The sequence below is a fragment of the Choloepus didactylus genome, chromosome 10 (assembly GCF_015220235.1).
Source record: "Choloepus didactylus isolate mChoDid1 chromosome 10, mChoDid1.pri, whole genome shotgun sequence".
NCBI classification, from domain to species: domain Eukaryota; kingdom Metazoa; phylum Chordata; class Mammalia; order Pilosa; family Megalonychidae; genus Choloepus; species Choloepus didactylus.
In genome coordinates this window covers 77,567,904-77,592,155 of record NC_051316.1, presented here as the reverse complement: position 1 = coordinate 77,592,155, position 24,252 = coordinate 77,567,904, and the positions used below count along the sequence as shown (strand labels likewise).

Here is a 24,252-nt window from a genome sequence, read left to right as displayed (position 1 = left end):
ACCAAAGTAATAATAAAAGTTAAATGTAGAATATGTCAAATTAATATGTGGCATAATACCTAATTCTGTGGAAAACTTGGTTTATGATGATGTAAGGAGAAGCACACATAATCTTGAAAGGCTAGTTATTTTTGAATTCCTGAAGGTCAAGGTAACCTTTACATAAATGCAGCCTACCAAGAGACTAACACGGGATTTTAGTAAATCTGTATAGTTTTCTTTGTAATGATGGTATAACTTTCCACATTCTTTATAATAAATATATTGAACTACAAATTTAGGAATAAAATATATAATTTTCTACTATAGGGAGTTTGTAGGGAATAGAGTATGTTACAAAGTATTATTTATAAAGCCATGTCCAGAGGCAGGAAACAGTTCTAAATCCTAGACACTAATTATGTCAGTCTCTCAAAAAATTCATCTAATATTAGATGACAGTGTACTCATTGAAGCTCAGAAAAGGTAGGGATAGGTAAATGAAATGATATATTATTTTACACAGTGGGGAATAAACATAATGCATTTTATCCTAAGAGTTAGAGTAGTAACGACATGTTATTATGGGAGTAGAGGTGTTTAGAACCCATCTCTAATATTTTAAGTTTGATAAATCATATGACAACCAAGTCTTCCCAAAATATATCTCTATGTATCATTTTTGAGTGGTACTAGAAGACTGAGTATGCACGATATTTGCATATTGTAGGTTGTCAACAACAGACAGAAGCAGCAGCAGCAGCAGCAGCGTAGGCTGTAGTAGAGACAAGGGTGTACGTGGGGTCTTTTGTTTCAGTCTGGGGATTGTAACAAAGGGATGCTGAATATAATCTAGGCAGGGCCTCTCTCACTTGAGTCACCACATTCTAGAATTGTGACACTTAGCTTTCCAAAAACAGAGATTGTGTGATCTCAGTGCTTTAGGGGGATTAACTTATAATTACTAAACTCACATTGGGCTGGTACATAAACCAGAAATACTAATTAATGAATGAGGATTCTTTCCAGTGATTTGAATTCTTAAATATGTTGTCAAGAGCAAACTAACTATTTTCTCCTAGTAAGAAGCTACATAGGAAACTAATTGGTCTCTCACAATCCTACTTTCATGGTATATATAAAAAGGAATATGTAGTATTCATGAGAAATTATTCCTGGTATACAATAAAGAACTGGACTCATCAAGCCCTCTAAACCCTGTATCTTTCTCCCTTGAACAGTACTGGATGCTTGACAAAAGAGAGCTTCCCTAGATCTCACGAATCAACTTTACTCTTCTCTCTGATCCTTTCTGTGGGTATGTATCACATTTGAATAGGTTAGTATCAAAATTAATTAAAGGTTGCTTTTGCTGATGTGAGAACCATTGTTTTCTTCCACTTTCTTGATTAGCCTAGCTCTCTAAGTTCTTGAAGCTTTTATTGTACAAATCTCAACTTGGTTATATGACATTCCAGATTCCCAGTCTTCCAAGGAGCTTTCACAGTGAGATCCATGCTCTGGGAACAACCGTCCCAGCATCTTAGCTTGATTTGTCTAACCTCAAAAGAGATTTTCATCAATAAATGGCAGAGATGCCTACTTCTGTATAGTGTAGTTGGAGATGCAGATATTTCCATGGACCTCTCACTTTGGGGAAATTATATAACCTTGTTATGCTAGAGTGCTTCTCTAGGAGTTCATGGAGATTGTCCTGGCAAAAATAAAAGTGGTCATTTATGAAGGACCCACTATGAGTCAGTCAAATATTACCAGGTATTTATCTACAGTTTCTTATTTGATCATGACAGAAATTGAATGTAATATCTGTTATTAAATTCATTTTAAAATTAATAAACTGAAGATCAGATAAATTAAGATAAATAGCCAAGGTTACTAAACTCAGAAAATGAGAGGCTCAGTGTTCAACTCAGTTTTGTCTGACACAAAAGCTTGGCACTCTAACCAATGTGTTCACGGCCTCTGAGACAGTTACTTAATGAGACCTGGAGCACGGCTTTATTCTGCACTCCTGAAGCCAATTTGAGTTTGCTTTGGCTGTCTACCCTATGCCACACTCTTTACTGAGAGCTTGATTATGGTCTGATATAAGGCATTGTTTTCACTAGATGAGGCTATCCATGTCCAACTCACATTGGACTCAGTATGACTTAGTATATATCCGTACCCTGCAGCTCCCTTGCCTTATGTTGTCCTGGCAAAACATCACCTGATGTTATCTCTCTATTGGTTTGCCTTCGAGTGATCCTCTCTTTGGTCTCTAAAGATGGATTGTATAACATCTTCTCCCTTTCTTTGAACTATTGGATAGCTATAATATTAGTTGCAGCAAAATAACAGGGAACCTTTTTGCCTATGGATTTGTTACTCTTAGTAGGTCCAGAAATTGTAATGCTTCAAATATGATTGAAATTTGTTCAAATTTTATTCTGAAAAGGACAATTTATGGTTTGATGTGCTTCTTAACATATAGCAGTGGGAATAAATAATATAGGAATTTAATTATTTCATTGATTACTTCACAGAAAATCTGCTATTTTTACATGCCATGATTGTGACCATGGGATAAAGGTGACTCACAGTGTTTTCTTCATCCTAATTTAAATGACGAATTAATCATAGTTTATATGATTGACTTATTCATAATCCATTATGGTTGATCACTGTGAGCTCTACATAGATATGAGAAGCACTGGGTTGTGTCCAATTCCCACTGCAGGAATTGTAACTTAGTCCCTTTCTCTTCCATCAATTAACCTACAATGGCTGAAAAAATGCTGAATTAAAGAAACTATCAACCCAGCAGATACAGTTTGGAACCATCTGATAAGGGATTATAGGCATGATATTTTGTTGGCAAGATTGGTACCCAGGGTTTTTAACAAGCTAACAGACATTCCCTAAGCTTATTTAACATTTGTTATAAATGTATGCCACCTTCAAATTTGTTTATAATTTAAAACCTTAGACTTTTTAATAAGTCCATTATATTTTATATCATATAGGAATGATTATTCCTTTTTAAATATCAGGAAGCCTTTGAAATGTCAAATGTGCCCTCTCAGGACCAATTATCTTTCATCAGTTCATTCATAATACATACATATTATGACTTTCAGTAACTTTTGCTTGGGAAAGCACTTCAGGACACAAAATCTACCACAAATTCAGCAATGCTTTTAAATGGTTTTAAGCTCTGCTAATTGCAATAGCTATTATATATGATTTAAAGATAACCAGGCGTAGATATGCCAGATAAGTAAATTCTACACCATCATACACATATGGAGTCATGGACTCTTTCCATATCTCTGGGCCCCAACCCTGTCTCCTTTAATCACATCTGAGGTTCCCATTCTACAGTTCATTTTGTGATCACAGAATTATGATAGATTTTTACTATACTGTGAGATTGTAGGAGAAATCACTCAAGTCCAATCACAATTTATGTATATATTAAAAGCTGTCTGCTTTAATCACCAACTAAATAACTTACTCAAAGGTCCTTAAAAGTAACTGGTATGCTTGCTTCAAAGTCAATTTTCTTTGATTTGTTGTTGTTATATGCTATCATTGCCATCCTTGGTTCTAGAAACTTGAGGTTAAACCCAGCAGGAGTGAATCTAGGTGAGATTAAGTGCAGTGGTGAAAATGGTCAATAGTTGACATGAAACATACCCAACACAATTCTGAAGTTCCAGTTTTCCTCAGAATTAAAAATTTAGCATAATATATTTTATTGAAATGTGGAGTTTCCTAAAGACACACACTTCTTCTACAAGTAAAACATTTTTCTCATTTTCATAATGAACTATGCAGCTTATTGAAGACATGTCTGAATAAATGTGTTTGCATATTAAAACTTGTTTAAATGTAAAGAAAAAAGTTCTACTCCAGGTAGTTCAACAAAGTGGAAGTTATTGTAAAGAAACAAGTAAAACATAAGGGAGAACGGATTTCATGGGAGCTATCAAGGACTAGACCTGCCAAGAATGGCGATGAAAGGGTCATTCTGGGATGCTGCTGCCCTCCAGACTTCTGCAGCCTAGCCAGAAAACATGGATCTTTACACTCCTGCTTCACTATTAATATAATTCTGCTAAAAACCACATTTGCTTTCTTTCTTTCCACTACCATCTGGGTTTGACTCCTTATGCAGAACTTTCTCTTGCCCATGACTGTGATTTCGACTCCCTGTGAACTTTTGTGCCCTGAGACTATTTCATGGTATCTTTTATTTTTACTTCTAATAATAGCTGAAAAACTTCCACCATTTTAAAAATATGTAAAGCCAGGTCAGATTTCCACAGTTAGATTTTCCTATCAGGCAAAGGTCCATAGGCTAGAAGTAAAGGTCAGTTAGCCTCTCATGTATTGGCTCTACTATTTAGAGGTCTGTTTCTTGTATAATCAGCTAAAGCAATGGGAAATTGGGGCATGTGGCAGCTTTTCTCTCTGAAGGGACTTTTTGGGGCCAGTTTTATTTAGAAAGTGATCTGAGTGATACAGGCTCTGAGGTACCTCTAATTTAATATAATTTCAGTGCAGAGAAAGTGCCAGAAGATTCTTGTATAAAGCCTCTGAAATCTCTTTGAAAACTAACTATCTGAATGGGATGGCATTACAGACAATATATTTTGTGCCTTACCTGTGTTTCTGTTACTTTTGTCACTACAGATTAGATTTTTTTTTCCAGAATATTTTGCACTTTAACATATGTTACTTTGAATCCAAACTAAGGTTCTTATAGCCAAGGCTTGTGTATTTCATAATTTGAACACAAGTTCTTGAGGGATTCTTGCTTTAATTTCCATGTTCCTATTTCCCATCTCCTGTTTTTCCTTCAAAAATGCTGCACCTAAAATATTATTTGTCTTCCAGATTCTACCCAGTTCTCAGAAATCCCTCTGTACCCTTCCATCCTAGTGCCTTTAATTTCACCAAATCCTCTAACTTAGGTTAAATTCCCTATCCCCATCATGATGTTATCCATATATATCTTAAATGCCATAGTCCAGGACACATCCCTAATCTCACAAGAGTATAATTTTACTCCCTTAATGCTTATGTACCATTTTACTTTTCTAATTTTAATCATTACATTTTGTATTTTATTACAGTTACTATAGTTGAAGGACTCTTTTGGTTATAAATAACAGATAATCTACCAGACACACACAAAAAAAGAGAAAATTCCATGTGTTAGTCATAGAACTGAAAAGTCAGTGGTGGATAAATCTAAATTATCAAACATGGCATTGAGAAATTGTTTCTTACTGTCTATTTCGCTTCGTTTTTCTAGTGCTGGCTCCATTTTGAGATGTACTCTCCCTTTGGGTGGCTCATCAGCACCTCCAGGGTATATCCTCAGGTTTTACTTTCTCTTTCCTAATAATTTTAATCAGAATCCAAGAATTCATATAGCTCCTTATCTTGTCTTGCATCATAGACCCCAAATCCATTATTGGGGCAAAAGGATGGAAAACACTGACTGGCTAATCACAGGTTTCATATTTGCTCCTACAGCAGGGAAGAAAGGATGAACGCCATCCAAAGTATGTTGACTTTGAAGGGGGAAGGGTGATTCCAAGGAGAAAATTGATTCTTTTATTTGTAGGAGGGAATGAGAGAAAAAAATTGTATTTGTATATAGTGAATAAACATGGCTTGTGCTTCATATCTTAAGCCGTTCACAGTATCTATAATGAAACCAAGCATGAATGTAAATCATCATTAAATAGATGTACAACATCTGTTCTGTTTAAAAAAAATTCTCTCCTTTAATGGTACCTCCTTATTCTTATCCAGAGCTCTTGGTCTCTCTTTATCAAACAATGATTTAAGAAAGGCTAAGTAACTTAATCATACTAAGGTAAGATCTAATAATAGTAACTGAAAGTATGCCCTCTTTCTGGAGGGTGTGCTTTTTACCCCCCCCCCCCCCAAAAAAAAAAAAATCACAATTTGAATTAGATAGAATCAGCCATGCATTCACTGAAGAGATATTCATGAGCACCCAATGTTGTCCCAGGATTTGGTAATATCTGCTTTCTTAGCACTACACTGTTGAAAAATTTCATTCTTATATTAAATATTAGGTTAAGTCAACAGGAAAAATGTGTTAGCTTATTGTTGGTAGAAGCCTCATAGCCTTGTGGCCCACATGCAGGAGAAGGAGTGGATGGGACCATCTCTAATATCTCAGGGTTTTAAAGTGGATAGCTTTCTTTTTTAAGTATGCATGTTACTTGAGAGCACATAAATTGTTTAAATCTGGGTTGAGTGCTGCTGTTTCAAATCACCTTAGATCTCAAATCATTGCTTCCTAGAATGTGGGAATGCATTAGTTTGGCTTTATTTTGTAGAGACTCATTCAGCAAATCCTGTATACCTAACGGCCTAGTACATGCACATCTGTTTCACTTTTTGGCGTAAGAATAGATTCTTTGAATGAAGGCAGTTTTTATTGCCCCTTCCTAAGCCTGCTTTTTCTGCTCATTCTATGGCCATCTTCATATTTACCCTCAGGTCTGGATAGAATGAGACCAAGCAGGCAGAGCCCAGGAACTCTCTTGCTGCCTCCACACAAGCCAACAGTTGCAGTTTCCCTGAACACAGAATGTGTGTTTGTGTTTGTGTGAGATGACTGAGTCCCTATTGTTCTTTCCTGCCTCAACACAGGCCAGTCTCCTCCCATGCTAAATACCTAAGGGTCCCTTGAATTTGCCGAGTGACTAAATCTAGACAATACATTGTATGTGCTTTTGCTCTTTTATCTTCTTGTCTGCTTGCTTATCTCTCATTCATCCTTTAAGACACCACTTACACATCAGTCTTTCTATGACACCTTCTCCCTTTGCTAAATATAACCCTTTCCTTTACTCTCTCCTGCATCACTGCATGTTGTCTTCTATTTGCCACACTGCACTATGATTGGACAACACATCTATTTAACAAGACTATGATATCTAGAAATGTACAGACTCTGTATTATCTTTTATTTTCAACAGCTGGTATAATGCTTGGTGCATAGTACTTGTCTAACACATGTTTGTTGAGGGGATTAATCCCTGGGACTCAGAGGTGCCATTTCATGAGGTACCTCCAGTTTATGTTAGCAGCCTAGAGAAATGCCTCAAGAAGGATCAGGAAGTTAAGTCTGAATGAAGCCCAAAATTGTGTTGTAATCCACTTGAGAGGTCTGTCAGGGGTAAAAGGTGGGCCTTGGGGAGACAGCACCTTATGTGACTATGTTTGTCTTTCCTACTTAAGGACTACTCAAACAATAAAATATCAGCTTTCTACCTCTTTAATAAAGTTTCAAGCACTTACTCTCAAGAATAAGATATTTCCCTCTCCTGTATCTATTCAGTGCTCCATATTTCCTATAAACAGCAATCATCATAGTGTCTTGTGATTATATGTGTGTATGTGTGCTGTATGTACACATATATGTATATAGATAAATAGATAGATAGATCTCATATTTTCTTTATTTATGGTGTTCTGAAGGGCTACATTTGGACCACCAATGAATCTCCATGTCCTAGAACAGTTCCGGGCATATTGTGGTAGGCGGTAGGTACTCAGTAAATGTTTGCTGATCTCAGAATCAGTTTACATCAAGGGCAGGAATTGAATAAAAGTCTTAATGATAGGAGGCAAGTCCTAAAGAGATAAAATGTATCTGTATGTGTGAAAGGAAGTTTGGAAACAGAAATTATGAATTATGAATAATTAAAGACAATAGCATAGAGCACATAAAGATTATGTCTGTAACTTTATTTTGTCCTCAGTTTTCTTAATAGTAAAATGAGGATGTTGGATTCATAATTTATAAGATAATTCCTGGTATCTCGGCCACCATATTACTCCAAAAGAAAAGAAAATAACCTGTATTTCAGTAGTTTTATGATTTTAGTCTCATTATTCAACCTGTCAAAATAAATGTGGGCACTCCATAAGGGGAAAAAAAGGCACATAGTAGGTGTTGAATAAATTATAAATATTGCTTCTTCATTTCCCATTTATTTGTAAAATAGCATTCTCCAATAGCCTATTTCAACTAGTAATGGATTCAAATAGCTAGAAAATGAAAATACTAGATGGAGTTTTTCATAAATCCCTTTTTTAATGGTCCTGTTTCTCATATAATGGAACATCCTTTATAGCATATTGAAAAAGGGTTTTAAACGGTGTCACTATGACCTTAATGTAAAATGTAAGCACATCTATTCTGAATGTATTATATTCTGAGTGTGATATAATGTCTATGTGTTATTTTTTCTGTGTTTTTCTGAAGACAGCATTAGTATTTTCCACAATTAAAAAAAAAATCATATATATGATATATATGCACACACATAGGCATGTGTATGCAAATGTATATACATTGTGTGTGTGTGCACTCATAGGTTTCTAAACAACCAACTGAAATTGAATAAGATTTCTTGGAATTTGAGAAACCCAGCTAAGGCAGTAACAAAGAAATGCCTAGTGTTTGGATGTACTGAAAGTAATTGCCAGAAGGAAAACAAGGAATAGAATGGCTATATGATGACAAGAAAACGCACATAAACACACACATACATACACATAAAAACTGCACGATTGAAGCACAGGGATGTAGAAATAAAATCTGTTTGGAGGATTGCAGGTATACAGGTCTTGGTTTTTATCTTTTTTTTTTTTTTCATTTCTTAATTGTATCCATAGAAAATTGTGGCTTCAATGGGTTCCAAAGCTTGAAAACTATGCTACTAGGAGAAGATGAGGTATTTGATATGCTATTTGCAGTTTTGGTCTGTGACTTGCATTTTATTGTGCTTCTTTCTTTCCACTTCCTTATTTGGAGTTTTCAGACACAAGGTGAACTATGACTCCTCTGTAACTTAAAAAGTGCAATAATTATGGAATGGTGTATATTAATGTAATCTCTTTGGCAAGTGTGCATTATTTATTCATCAAAGCATCTATTTATTAATTGCAACTGGGATGAGCAAATGGGAGATACCAACAAGTAATTAGAGAATAGAAAGAAGGGAGAAAGCAGGGTATTTCCCTCTCAGTCCCACTTTCACCTGGGGTGGCATCCCAGGCAGTAATTGAATTCCTTGGTCACAAAGGAGATGAGGTAAAAGTATGGACAAATCCTGTGCCACTTTTGATATCTTGTAGTTTTTTCCTCATTTAGCAAAGCCTAGTACCAAATGGTTATATATTTTTTAGAATGATGACATACATTGATAATTAGTTCTTAATCACCTAAGGTTGATATAACCCCCAAAAACACTCAGAAAAAAGAGGTCGAGAAGGCCAGCTTGAAAGAGCATTGCTACAAAACTGCCACATTTGCTAAGTGCTCCAAAGTGTCTGCTAATTCCAGTGTCTCCTTCATCCCTAGCTGCAGATGAGAATCAAGAGATAAGAACCATTATGCAATACTGGCATAATTGCTTTTTTCAGTTGTAAATAAGATTTGAGCCGCTACTTTCCTGGAGGTATGTTAGCGAGGTCTATCATTGAGCATGATAGACCCTGGGATTTTGAAGCAAGAAATGAAGAGCTCTAAGGTTGTAGAATTGGCTTCTCTGGTTTTAGGAAATGACATTGTTTTTCCATCCAGCCCTGCAATCTGGCTGTAAGCCTAGCCTTTGCCAGTGGCTTTGCCCTTGCTGTTGAGGGTAGGCTCTTCAGAGAATAGCCAGAGCTCTCTTGTGAGGGAGAAAAGTAAGCAGTGTTCTTACGGTGCTGCCAACGGAATAAAACTAGCGAGAAATAACTCTCCCTTGGGATGTGCAGTAAGCAGTTCAGATAATATACTCAACCGCAGGGAATGAAAGGAATCAGTTTTCTGTCTCCCATCACAACTGGATCCTGCTTACTATTTTTTATAGAGGAAAAGGTGAAGGGAAAAGAACACTGGTTTTTCTTTTCTTTCTTTAAACACAATGTCTTTTCTTCAGTTAAATTTAGTATTGCTCCTTGGAGGTTCAGTAAGCCATTAAAAAAAAAAAGAAAAAAGAAACTTTATGTTTTGAAATAATTATAGATTCACAGAACATTGCAAAAACAATACAGAGAGGTCCCCGTACCTTCCACCTGGTTTTCCCCAATGGTAACATCTTACCTAATGGAAGTATAATATCAAAAAGAGTAATTCATTTTAAAGGGGATAAATATTTTACCTTCCTTATGAAGGGATTTTTTTTTTATCCTTCATGTGCACTAAGGTTCTATGAGTAGAGACTCTTTAGGTTTTTAGGATTACTAGAAGTGGTCTGCACACACTTATTATTTATAGATCTAAATGTGATGTTTTTAAGTGAATTTTTGGTGATCACAGCCAAGTGATTAACAAATGCCTTTCAAATACCTTCGCAAACTTCACTTGCATTATTAGCTGTAAGGTAGTGGTTCAGGGTTGGTTTTGAGTGCATTAGAAACCTCATCATATATGATGGTATACTAGCAAAATGAGGGTTGACAATTTGATAGATTAGTGTATTTGCTGGAATTTTCCAGGTTCAAAAGCTGTAGTTGTATTATATATGCCATTTCCATAAATGCAATATAGAATCTTGTGCTCAGAACACTCTGAAAAAAGACTTGAAAATGACAAACAATGAAATTATTCTCAGTCTGATAAATTGGTTGATTGCGTTTGCCAAGTTAAAATAAATGGGACTAATTAGAAGGATTGATAATTTAGAAAAAAAAAAAAAAAAGATGAACCAATCAGCATAGAGTTAAAACCTAAAGTTTAAATTTGGAACACTTGTGACTGGTGATGCATGTATTTGAATATTGAAGTCTTAGAAACATTCTTAAGTTGGTAGAATATGTCATTCTCTGCATATGATATGCTTTCTTTCATGTGCTCCACTAGTTAATTTACTATGTTCACTTTAAGGCTCATTTCAAATGCAATTCTGAAGAGTTTCCAAATTCACAACCAGGAAGATTTTCATATTTTTACTTTTTTTTTCTGAACCCTATTTATATATCTTTACTCATATTTTTCCTTATAGTTTTATATTACATTCTACTGCTACTGTTTGCCAAATTGGAATCATCCTGAGGACACAATCTGCATTTTATTTATTGTTATGTTCCTACCAGCAAACTGCATGGCTTAGATATATGTTCTGTGCTTGATGAACGGCACTGAATTGATTTCTTATTTTTTATTAATTGTTTGCTTTTCAGTGGAAATACTATTTTTAAAAAGGTTCAAAATTTAGACACTAGTATGCACCAACCTTTATGTAGTGACAAGAGAAATCCCCTACTTTCTCCTAAGAGCAGAACAGATATTTTAGCTGAACAAAGATTAAGTTCTTGGTAGGATGATGAGAGCAAGAGAAAAGAGAGAACAGGAAACAAGGTCTGTTTGTCTGAAGATTTGACCTTATAATTGTGTAGATACAAACTTACACAATTATAAGGTCAAATCTTCAGTGCCATTTATAATGGATTATCTATAGCCTGTAAGCTGTCAGATAGCTGCCATAGCTTCCCACGGTGGCTTCAGAATTGATTGGAGTTTGATCAGGGACCATGTACCATCCCATCTTCTTCTCTGCCTGCCTAGCTCCGGGCTCCTCGACCTCTCCCACCCCGAGTTAGTTTATGCTGACCTCTTTCAGTATCCTACTGCCTTCATTTTTTTGACTGCTTGAAAGGTTCCTGTCTCAGTATGACAAACTGTACACAAAACATTAGCGCAATGCCTCCCGCATAGCAGATGTTCAATAAATGCCACTTACTGTATAAAATAAGGTCGTGAACCTATGCTTTTACAAGTGGTAAATCTATTTGGGCTTCTGAGAATCTTCAGATTTATCTGCTAACTTGATGAGCTAGTTAAGGATCTGCACACTAGCACCATTGAAAAGTGGTATTAGCTGATACCACATTTTCAGCTACTAGTACAAAATCGCCACATTACTGCTTATGCATCGTTGCTGAGGAAGCTAATTGCAGGAACTAATTTTGTTGAGATGAATTTCATTGTGCAAAAATAAAATATTGACTGAGTTTATGAAGGCAGAAATCAGAAGATTGGGTACCAAGGGGATAAGGTAGATAACATTGAGCCCCGCAGCATTTATTCGTCATCCTCCTGGCATTAAACATAGTTCGTACTTCAAATGAATATGTGTGTTTTGCCCCCACTTCCCCCAAACCCTTGGAGGATTAGCTAGACAACAGGACAGGGAATGTGAGTTTGCAAAGTAGAAGGTCCTGGAGAAACCATCTCTGTAAATCAGCACACAAGAGTATACAGAAGTGAAATACACACTGCCAATGTTGTGTTTGTTTGTTTTTTTTTTTCCTAAACAAGTAGCATTTTTTTTTAACAGTTATGTGAATTTATTACCTGCAAACTCTGCCACAGACTCAGAAACTGAACTCCCATATTTACCCATAGAAGAACATGGTGATAATCTCAAACCTGTCTTCAAAGATATATTGTATGCATCTTTCTACAAAAGGAAGGAAATGTGTTTCTTTTTCTATGCTTGTTAAGCTTGGATCTTCTTTTCTATAAAATGTCAGTAGCTATGAATTGTACTGAAACCTGCTGCATGGTTGTGAGACGATGCCTCTCTACACTGGGGATTTGACTCTGAAGACAACAATCTTTTTCTGCTTGGATACCCAGCCTGTATTTTTCATAACTCCACAAATAAAAACGAGTACTATAGCCATGTATGATGGCATTATTGAGATAGGAAGAGAAAGATTGCAATGATTCTAACCATTCCAGAAAGAATATTTATGTATTTTTTTTTCTTTTTTCCTAATAGAATTGTATAAAATTTGGAGGGAAACCACATATTTTTGATATTTTGCATCAAATTAGCTCATAGTGCCATCTTCATTTTGGGTCAAGATGCAGAATGACCAATGTTTTTTTGTTTGGTTGTTTTGTTTCTGTTTTTTTTTTTTTTTAAATATAAAAAGGAATCATAGGTAAAAATAAAAATCATACATAAAATACAGAGTTGATATATACCCCCATTCTAACACCTTTCATTAGCGTGGTATCTTTGTTACAATTGATGAAAGAATATTATCATAATTTAACTATTAATTATAGTCCATAGCTTACATTAGGGATATGTTTGTGTTATTCAGTCCTATGTTTTTTTTTTATTCTAGTAACATATATACAACCTAAAATTTCCCCTTTAACCACATTCAAATACATAACTCAGTGCTCTTAATTACATTCCCAATGTTGTGTTACCATCACCACCAATGTTTTTAAATGTATATTTTTAATTATAAAATTATTTTATGTTCATATGTAAAATATAATTAGGGACTCCCACTTCTGGCCAGGTTGGTGTAACTCAAACTGGGCTTGTCTTTCCTACCTTATCCCACCATAAAACTAGGAAAAATACGTGAAACATTTGATTTTAGAAATTGGGCAATAGGCAGTACAGGTCTGTGATTCAAGAGAGAAAGGAAATAAATTTGGTGACACCTGTAATCACCCTGGCTTTCTGCCTGGAGGCATTTTCCTTATTATACTGCAGGGACAGGGAACATAAGCAGAGTATTGCTTAGTTGAGAAGACAATCTTGGAGTGCAGTGAGGCTGAGACAGGTGGAATTTGTAGAGCAGAGAAAGAGCTCCAAAAATCTGCTTAGGAGTCCCCTTGAATCTGTTACTGGAAACCAAACTGTGCATGTTTATGGTGAAACTTGACAAGGCCAAGCAAACATCTATTGGGGAGATTGAAGGTGAATGATCCCTGAGCTTGCTCAGGACTAGAAGATATTAGAGATCTGTCCAGCCACAGTAGAGTAAATACCTAGGTCATTCTATAGAAACTAAAGAAATGTCTCACCTTACTAGAAGGGCTAAACTAGCACTCAGGTAAAGGCTTCTATATACAAGTCTTGAAAGGATAAAGCTGATACAAAAAATAATTGCCTGCCAAAACAAAGTTCAACATTTTTTAAAGAAATAGAGCAAAACCTAGAAATTCAAAAACATCCAAACAAAAATTACTAGAAATATAAAGAAACAGAAAAATGTGACCCATGATCAAGAGAAAAATTAGTTGATAGAAACAGATTGAGAAATGACAAAGATGATGGGATTAGTAGACAAGGACTTCAAAACAACTGCTATAAATGTGCTGAATAATTTAAAAAAATGAAAAAATGTGGAGATACATGGAAAATATAAAAAAAGAATTATATAGAACTTCTAGAGCTGAAAACAAAATATCTAAAATGAAAGTTTTACTGGATGGGTTTAGGTACTGTAGGAAAAACAATCGGTGAACTTGAATACATACTGTTAGAGACTATCTAAATTGGAGCACACAGAGGGAAAAAAGTTCTGAAAAGACAGTTTGGTATTGTCATATAAATAGCACATAATGGTCATTGACTATTGCAAAGGTGCCAAGTTAATTCAATAACGAAAGGAAAGTTTCTCAACAAATGACACTGGAACTCGACATCCATATAAAAGAATAAAACTCAAACCTTAATTATGCTATACCCCAAAATTAACTGAAAATGAACCATAGGAGAGAATTTTCACAACCTTGGGGTAGTCAAAGATTTTTGTAAGCATAATACCAAACATCTAAATCATGAAGGAAACACATCAATACTTTGACTTTCATCAAAATTAGAAATTCCTACCCTTCAAAACACTTCATTAAGAAAATGAAAATTCAAAGCACAAATTGAAAGAAATAAAATAAAATATTGTGTCCAGGATATATAAAGAATACTTGCAAGTCAATAATGAGAAGACAAGCAGCCCAATTATCTTAAAATGTTTGAACAGACCCTTCATAAAAGAAAAAATAATACTGGCTAGTGGGCACAAATAAGGCATTACACATCATTTGTCATCAAAAAATGACAATTGAAAACACGAGATACCACTGCACAACAACTAAACTGAGTAAAATTAAAGACGCAATACCAAACATTGGCAAGTTTTTGTAACAACTGGAACTCCAATATTTAACCACCAATTTGAAAAATAGTTGGCAAATTTTTGTTTGTATGTTTTTTTTTTCAGAAAATAAAATAAGCACTTATAAGGAATTACCCTCATTGGAATTTACCCAAGAAAAATAAAAACATTTGCACACACAAATACTTTTGCATAAATGTTCTTATAAGCTTTCTTAATAATTTTCAAAAACCGAATTTTCAGAAACAACCCAAAAAAGGAACAAATTACTAATACAGGCAACAATGTTGATAAATCTCAGAAACTTGTGCTAGGTGAAAAAAACAGACATAAAACTACATGTATATATATATATTTCTAGAAAATACAAAATGAATTATAATGACAGAAAGCAAATCAATGGTTCCCTGCTGAAGTAGGAGGGAACTTTTTGGAGCATTAGAAATATTCTATATCTTGATTATAGCAGGATTATATTTGTCCAAACTTATTAAAAGGCATTCATGTTTTATGATAATTATACCCTGATAAATTTGATTAAAACAATTAAACCACCCATAATTCCATAATCAGTAGCAATCTCCATGTACATTTTATATATCCCCATTCAGGTTTATATATATATGTATACACATACATACATACATGTATATGTTTATGTATGTGTTATATAATTAGAAATATACTTTATAGAATAAATATCTTTTTTTGGGGGGGGCATTCTTTAATGTGGATCTCTGTCTAATGTCCTGCATTCTTTAGAATAAACTTCTAGAATTGGAATTACTGAACCAAAGAGTTTGGACAATTCTAAAGTTTTTGACTCATATATCCAAATGACTTTTTAAAAATTTATAGTAATTTACATTCCAATAACTCTTATATTTTTAACTAAGAATTGCTTAGAATTTGTTGTATGTATTACTTAAATCTTGGCTCTCCCTGGCCAGTAATAGGCCTTCAAGGAAATGATAATCCCTGCCTTGAAATGTGATTGACGCTCCTTTACAAACTGCTGCTGCTCTCTTAGGTGCCCTCTAGGAACTAAGTGTTGTTGTGCACATCATTTTCAATATAAATTCCTGTGTCTTATGCATTAGATCTGAGAGATGATATGCTCAAGAAGATCTGAAGCATAAAAATGCTTTAAATCAAAAGGAGGAAAGAAGATAATGGAACCAGATGCTGAACAGGAGTAGCTGGGAAAACTGAGTGCTTTTTCAAATTATTGTTGGACTATTATTTTAACTGTGTTTCAGATGAACACATTTTAGCTAAAACTTACAGAAATGGCACAGTTTGCTTTCCTCTGTTTTCCAGTATTTGAGTCCTTGTCATCTACCTTGCAGTTTGAATCACCTGGGAGGAAAACAATGCAAAAAGAGCATTTACCTCACTTGGGAGAATGCTGTATTTAGAGCTGTTGAAAACTCTCAAACTTTCTCTGGTGGCAAGAGCATTTCTGCAGCTGAGTAAAGCAATTTGCTCTTTGGGTTTTATAATAGTATGTTTATATGCCTGTACATAGGACAGTCCTCTGATGCAGAAAGATATTAAGGTTTTTAGAGTAAGTTTAATGGACCATAGCAATTATTCAAGTTCAAATTCCTCAGAATTCTAGGAAGTATTCTGTTTTCCAGTTTGTTGCAAGTACAAGTAACTTTCTATTCAAGAAAGCAAACTATACCAAGACCTTGAATTTTTTTTTATGCTTAGCTTGTCCCTATAAGCAATGGTTATTTATTTTATTATTCATTTTGGATTTGTGGTTTCAAATTAAGTGCCACCTTTTACAAAGACTGTAGATTCAAGAATAACACCAATAAAATGGACCTACGAGGAAAAAAGTCTAGTAGACTGTATGGCCACATTGGCACCCCCAAGCACAGGATAAAGAAATTATAGCAAGTGAAAACAGCCTACACTGATACACCAACTCAAGGAGAGAAATCCAAATACTGATTCCAGGACTATTTTTCAGTGACACACTTGGAAAGAAAGTAACATTAATTGGACATCAGTCACATGCTAAATCGTGCTGGGTGAATTACCTTCAGATCTTGTTTAGCTTTTCCAATAACTCTGTGAAGTGGTGGCATGGGGAAATTGAGGCTCAGCACCCCTAGGTTGTTGCCTGAGGCTAGTCAGCAAGTGTCAGAGATCAGGTGTAAATCTAGATCTCGCTGATTCCCAACCTGCCTCTTCATTTCACAAAACTTCCTTAATTTATCTTTTTTTGTTTCCTTCTGATACATGCAAAAGCCAAGTCTGGTACCTTAGGAATCTCTGGGTTTTAAAGAAAAGGAGTAAAGATCTTTTACCCTTCGATAAATCAGCAGTAGCATGGCCCAGATTAGCTTAAAATACTGTAAGTCATTCATTCATTCATTCATTCATCAGCCATTTACGTAAAAGTAATATATTTTAATAATCTCCATTATGGAAAACCATAAAACCTTGGAGTTAGCAGAGATATTGTTCAACTAGAAGTCTTTGCAAATGCCTATTAGTCCCTATTTTAACAAAAACACCACCACTAACTATCATTTATTGAAGGTATCTTTACTCCAGCATTGTGCTAACATTTTACTTATCTTGTCCCATTAAGTTCTATTTCAACTTTGACAAGTAGGTAGAATTATATGTATTTTATATTAACAAAGTTGCTTTTCTTAAGTTCATTCTTACATTTAATAAATATTTAAAGAATGCAGGTTATGTGCTAAGTACAGAAAGTAGAGAAGTATATAAAACAGAAATATTTAAAATAGGTTTATATGATTTTGAGAAAGTTGGTGTCTCCTTCAGGATAGTCAAGGAAAAGATGACATTTAAGCTGAGATCTGAAGGACATGAAGGAGGAAGAATGTTGTAGGTAGAACAAAAGTGAAAACAGGCACAGAAAGAACCAGTGTGGCTGAATCATAATGGGTAAGGGGTGTTATAGAGAGAGATTAAAGATAAAGGTAGGGTATGACTATACAGAGCTTTGTAAGACAGGTTAAGGAATTTGAATATTGGACATGGAATGGGGAGTCATTAGAGAATTATAAGCAGGGGAGTAAATGATTTGATTTAAATTTTAAAAGGATCATTCTGTGTATAGAATGAACTATGTGTGGGTGGGGGGCAGTTGGGAAATTCTTGCAATGATACAGGCAATATATGGTGCTGGTTTTGGTTTGGGGTGGTAATAGTGAAAAGAGAGGGAGGAGGACATATTGGGGATGTTACTGATTGAATATACAGTGAGGGTTAGAAAAGAGTCAAGGATAACTCCTATATTTTTGGCTTGGTTACTGGGTGTGTGGTGGTGTACCCCTCTACTTGACATGGGGAAAACTAAACAAGGACCAGAATAGGGGTATGAAGAGCAAGAGTTCTGTTTTAACCTTGCCAATTTAGAGATGACTAACTTGTCCAAGGTCTCTCAACTGACCATGGTCTAGGATTTAAATCCAGTTTTATCTGATACTGACACCTGAGTTCTAATGCTATCTCATTGTATTGCCACTAATGTCCAGCTCCTGCTCAAAAGGTTCCCAGTTCTAGAAACCTCATTAACTCAGTGGCCATCCCATTTTATTTGAGAACAGCTTCAATTTCAGTGATATCTTCGTTTTGTCACTAGAGAAATTTTCATAAATGAATGGACTTTACCATACTTTTTTTTTCATTTGTGAAGAACATGACCCAAAAAGAAATTAAAAGAGTATAAGGGAAATCAAAGATGAATAGAATTTCAATCTTAGCTAAACTTAGTTAATATGAAATACATGTGTCCTATTAAAATTACAAGTCCTTGTTGTAATCAGAGTTCTATGTACAATTATAATTATGGAAATGAAGAAAAGTAAAGATGAAAACAGGAACTGGTTTGTCCTTTCAGGGTCAGAATAGAGGGACTTTATTGGTGTGAACTTATATGAGCACCTTCTGGCTTATAAATGACTTCAGGAATCATTCGTTTGAAATATACTTTAGAATCAAATAGTGGGAAAAGGAGAATATAGACAGGGCTTTTGATTGCTATTACTGTGAAACTAAATTCTCTTATTTCTGTCTTAAAAGGAAATATGAAAGGATACTTTCGATATGCTATTAAGTAAATCCTCTAAATCTCTTTCATAATTAAGAGGACTTACTTTCCACGTAATATTCATGCCATGGCTAATTTTCTACTGAAACAGAAAACAGGAGGCTCATATATGTCATGTTCCCATAACATAATGACATATTGAAATGAAGATGTCTCAAGTGGAAAATTGTCACAGTTTTTTTTTTTTTTTTTTTTTTTTTTTTTAAATCAATATACACCAGGACTGGCATCCTTTTTATTTATAGCTAAGTGATGAAAAATGCTTTGGACCCAATTCTGAAAGGGAAATTTTAAAACTTTAACTTTTTAAAACAATAGAAAATTTAAGACCTGTATAGTTAACAAGCCTCCAAACATTTCACTAAATTGGAAAACTTATTCATGTAATTGGTGGTTTGATTCTTAATTGTATTCTTTGTTTCTGACCTAGAGGACAGACTGGTGTGTTGTCCAGTCTGGATGATTGCAGTGTCCACACAGCTAAGATCTATGCATTTGTTTCCAGTTCTGTCTGCTTTCATCTAAGACCAGTAACTATGACAGAAATGTACATTTCCACATTTGCAAAAGATGTGAATGGCAAGGGGTGCTTAATTTCTCTGTGCCTTCATACATATGACTGACTTTCAGAGCTGCCTTGCAATTTCGGTAATGCATTGTGGCAGTTCTGGTGGCTGATTACTTAAGGGCCTTGGTAAAGTGACGACCTCAACCATCTTCTATCACCTTGAGAGGCATCACTTCAATCTGTTTTGATAACAGCTGATGTGGGTCAGATGTGGCTCAAGGCCAAAGGCATTGGCATTGAGTGGGAATCTATTTGGAATATATTGCATATATGTGTTTATGTGCATCTGTATGTATGCAAAAACATACAATCCTCCTTTATTTATTATTGACTTATTAGGAACCAGGCATTTCAGCAATTATAGGACTGTGAAAGGGCAAAAATCATCAGTTTGCAGCTTGGTGAACTTTCACAAATTGAACACATCATGCAACCACCACCCAGATCAAGAAATAGAATACCTCTAGCACCCCAAAAGACTCTCTCATACCCCATCTCCATTATTTACACTCCTCCCCCAAAGGTATCTTCTATCCTAATCCTAACACCATTGATTAATGTTGCCTCTTTATGAGCTTTATGTGAATGAACTCATACGGTATGTAGTCTTTTCGGCTGGCCTTTTATCCTCAACATGTTTCAGAGAGCCATCTATGTTGTTGAGTGCAGTAGTAGTTTTTGTTTTTTTATTTCAAGTTCATGATTTTCATGCATATGGTAAAATGTCCCTCCAGAAATATTTTAATGATTTATAGTTCCTCCCAAATGCCCAAAGAATGTCTGTTTTCTTATATTCCCACCAACACTGGGTAATCAGCAATGTTTTAAAAATTCCAATCTGTTAAACTAAACATAATGCCATAGTTGATTTTTTTAAAACTTATTTGATATTTGTATTTCTTTGATAAATCACCTCTTAATGTACTTTTCCTTCATTTTTATTTTGTGATATGAGCTTTTGTAATTATTTATAATAGATTTTGTATATTATAGATTCAATAATTTATAATTTACTTAGCAAAATATTTATTGAGCACCTACTTTGTGCTGAGCAGTGCGCAGGCCACTGAGATAAAATAGTTATCAGGATAGGGTTGTTGCCCTCATGGAGCTTATCTTGTAGCCCTTTTTCTGCTATACTGAACAGATACTTTGAATTATGAACCTGGGATCTGTTTATTGTTCTTGCCTGGAGATAAGGGATTTTGATTAAGTCCTTTAGATACTGGTTTCTCCTGACTTTTAGATGCAGCATTCAAATCATCTTTAATAGGCTAAGTAAATGCTCACGGTGTATCTTGAATTATCCTTGACAATCCTAAGTAGTAGCCAGATCATATGACTTAAATATTTCAGGGACTGTCATCTGCTGAAACCTTCTCAGCACTTCCATCTTTCCTCCTTTCTGCCTTCCACCAGCCAGCAAACTGATTCCCTCATTTGGGGTACAGAAAGAACTAAAATGTCCTCCCTTAATTTCTCCTTTGCTTCACAAAGATGAAAGACATAGTTCTGACTACTATCACTTAAAGTCATGTTTATTCAATGTCAAATGAACTGTGTGAGAAACCTATAGGGAGGCTGGTAGAAGCCTGAAACCCCTACCACAGGAAGCAAATTTTGTGTCTACTGTTGTTGTTGCTGAAGGCAGGGTTGACCCCCATTGAGTTAAAGCCTCCACCCTGTCTTCATGATGACCTGTGCCCAGCAGATTAGCTAACCTAATGTCATGACATGAAAAGCAGATTATTCCCATTGGGAATACGTATTTCTATCATATCCTGGTTTCCACCTGCCTAATAAGCTTGAGGCATAGCTTGATATACATTAACAGTGGTAATCCAAATTTCACTGATACATGCCTCTACCTTCCAATCAAATTAACTCTTTAAAGTTTTCACATGTAATTTTGGGGATTAAAAAACCCCTCAGTGTTTTATCTGCATTAATGAATATTCATCACATTTCCATTCATTCACTCATGACCTTCTTTTTTGACAAGGTTGTTGTATTAAGTTGAATACTATTTACCTATTAACCTTGTACAGAAGCAGCATAGTCAACTTTCCTGTTTATGTTCTTCCATTTTAAGGAAATTATTTTAGAAATATCTGTATGCATTTAAGAAATTTATAATGTTTAACCTTGACATTTTTCATAATTTTTCCTAATTAATGAAAGGATTAGTAACTTGGAAATATGGTATCAAGCCACATTTAATCTGCAAGAACACCATAGATCTAACTTTAATTTCTATATTCTGGGATAAAAACAGATATTATTGTTGATACTCTTGTTCTGTGTCTATCCAAAAGGAAAACTGCTTCTGATAGAACATTTTAAAGAATATAATAATTAACAAGACATATAGGCTTTTAAGGCATCATGAAGTTTCTTTGAATATATCATATAAATTGCAGCAATGACTAAGATGTATTACTATTCATTATAAATGATATAGTTCAGAAGTCAGCAAACTATGTCCTGAGGGTCAAATCCGACTTTAACTGCCTCTCTTTGAATGGCCTATGAACTAAGAATGTCTTTTACATTGTTAAATAGTTTAAAAAATTAAAAGGGGAATAATATTTTTGACATGTAAAAATTAGGTAGAATTTAAATATCAGTGTCCATAAAATATCCCTTGTGTCCACTGGAACACTGCCACACTCATTTCTTTACATATTGACTGTGGCTGCTTTCGGATTTAACAGACGAAGTTGGAGTGGTTGCCACAGAGACTGTCTGGCCCACAAAGCCTAAATATTTTTTAATATCTGGCCCTTTGTGGTACAAGTTTGCTGACCTCTGATTTTAACAAATGACTTACCTTCTCAAAATAGTATTTTATATCCCATTCTGACCAACAAACAGGAACTGTCTTAGGTAGCACTGGAAGTTGTCAAGTTGGCCTTCTGCATTAACCCCGGCCCTATCCTATTGTGTGGTTCTTCTCCCCCTATCATCCTACCAGTCTTCCATTCGAGAACCTACTCATCCCTACCAGAGACGGGCTAAGGTTTTACCAACAATACTATGGTAGAGGTAACATGGAATTTCCATTAAAATACAATCTTCTGAAGTACCTACAAATCATCTATCTATATCTGTATAGATAAATGGGATATTATATATAATGTATATACCATACATATATACAATATTTTATCTAATTCAATAGATTTATATGGATAGATAAAAATTAATGTGATATATGTGGTGGTTGGCAAAACAATACCTCTCTTTCCCAAAAGGATGTGAACATACTAATCCACAGAAGCTGTGGATAAGTTCCTTACATGTTAAAAGTAACTTTGTAGATGTGCTGAAGTTAAGGACTTTGAGATGGGGAAGTTATTATGGATTATGTGGGTGGGCCCAATTTATTTATTTGCATCAGTCCTTAAAAGCAGAGAACCTTTTCTGGCTGTGGTCAGAGATAAATGTGAGTGCTGAATTGAGAAGTTGCTAATTTTGAAGATAAAAGAAGGGGGTCATAAGCCAAGGAAAGTGGGCAGTCTCTAAAGCTTGAAAGGCAAGGAAATGGATTATCCCCTAGAGTTACCAGAAAGGAATGAAGCCCTGCTGTCAGCTTGATTTTTAGGCCAGTGAGACCTGTGCTGAACTTCAGACCTACAGAATTGTAAGATAATAAATTTGCATTGTTTAAACCACAAAGCGCGTGGTAATTTGTTATAGCAGCAATAGAAAATCAATGCAATCTATGTAACATATATTAAAATGTATATATTTAGATAGATATATTACATAATATATGTAATGCAAATTAATCTTGTTAGGTATGGGGTAGATATTAATATAGATATCGCAGCACTTTATATTTTAGTAGAAATTTAGCATTACTTCTGCTATAAATATTTGTATGAAGATTATTATTTAAAGTAAATAGTGTTGTCCCCCTTAGAGATACTTTGGTATTCAAGTGTTAATATATTTTGGAGTCAGAAGACTACAGCTTGCTCCTTGCTTTGTCAGGCAGCACTGGTAGTAGGCATCAGAGCAGATGCCTAAAATAATTTGGATGACATTTTCCCCTCAAATATTTACTGTCTCTTTGAATTCTTGAGGTATACAAGGGAGATGATATATTTTCTTACTCTTACTTTATAAAATTAGAACATGATTGAGATTTCAAAGGCTGAAAAAAAAAAGGGTTAGAGACCTCTCATCTACAAAAAAGGTTAAACATTGAACATTTGGGGAAAATAATTAATTGAACAATCCATTTTGAGTTCATATAAATAGATTTATCACCCTCCTCTAATTTCTGGCTATTTTATATGTGACTATAAAAAGTTGGGAAAGTTAAATAAGTTGCTTTTACTTTGCTTAGAACAAAAAGTAGTAGTTCTTGCATTGAGATTACTTACCCGCTAAAATAATATTCCTGGCTTTGTTTATAGCATCACTTACTCTTGTCTGTTCACGTTTTAAAAGCATGCATGGATATAATTAACAATAATATGATCTCTTATTTTAAAAAGTTTTCAACTACTTTCTTTTAGTTCAAAAGTAAAAATGCTTATTGTTTAAAATTCATAGAATCACAGAACTATGTAACATAGTCTCACCCTCCTTACGAACTGCCCGTATTAACATGTTGGAT

General features: G+C 34.8%; 1 protein-coding gene across 7 annotated transcripts in view; it reads left to right on the top strand.

Annotated features, from left to right (window-relative positions):
* Positions 1-24,252, top strand: part of LINGO2 (leucine rich repeat and Ig domain containing 2) — a 1,372,285-nt gene that overhangs the window by 606,628 nt on the left and 741,405 nt on the right. Inside the window, exon 4 of one of the 7 annotated variants that reach the window (XM_037797544.1) lies at positions 1,221-1,297. The exons of the other annotated variants lie outside the window; for them this stretch is intronic. The gene's annotated coding sequence lies outside the window, so the exon portion shown is untranslated. The remainder of the gene's footprint in view (positions 1-1,220; positions 1,298-24,252) is intronic. 7 annotated transcript variants of the gene reach the window in all.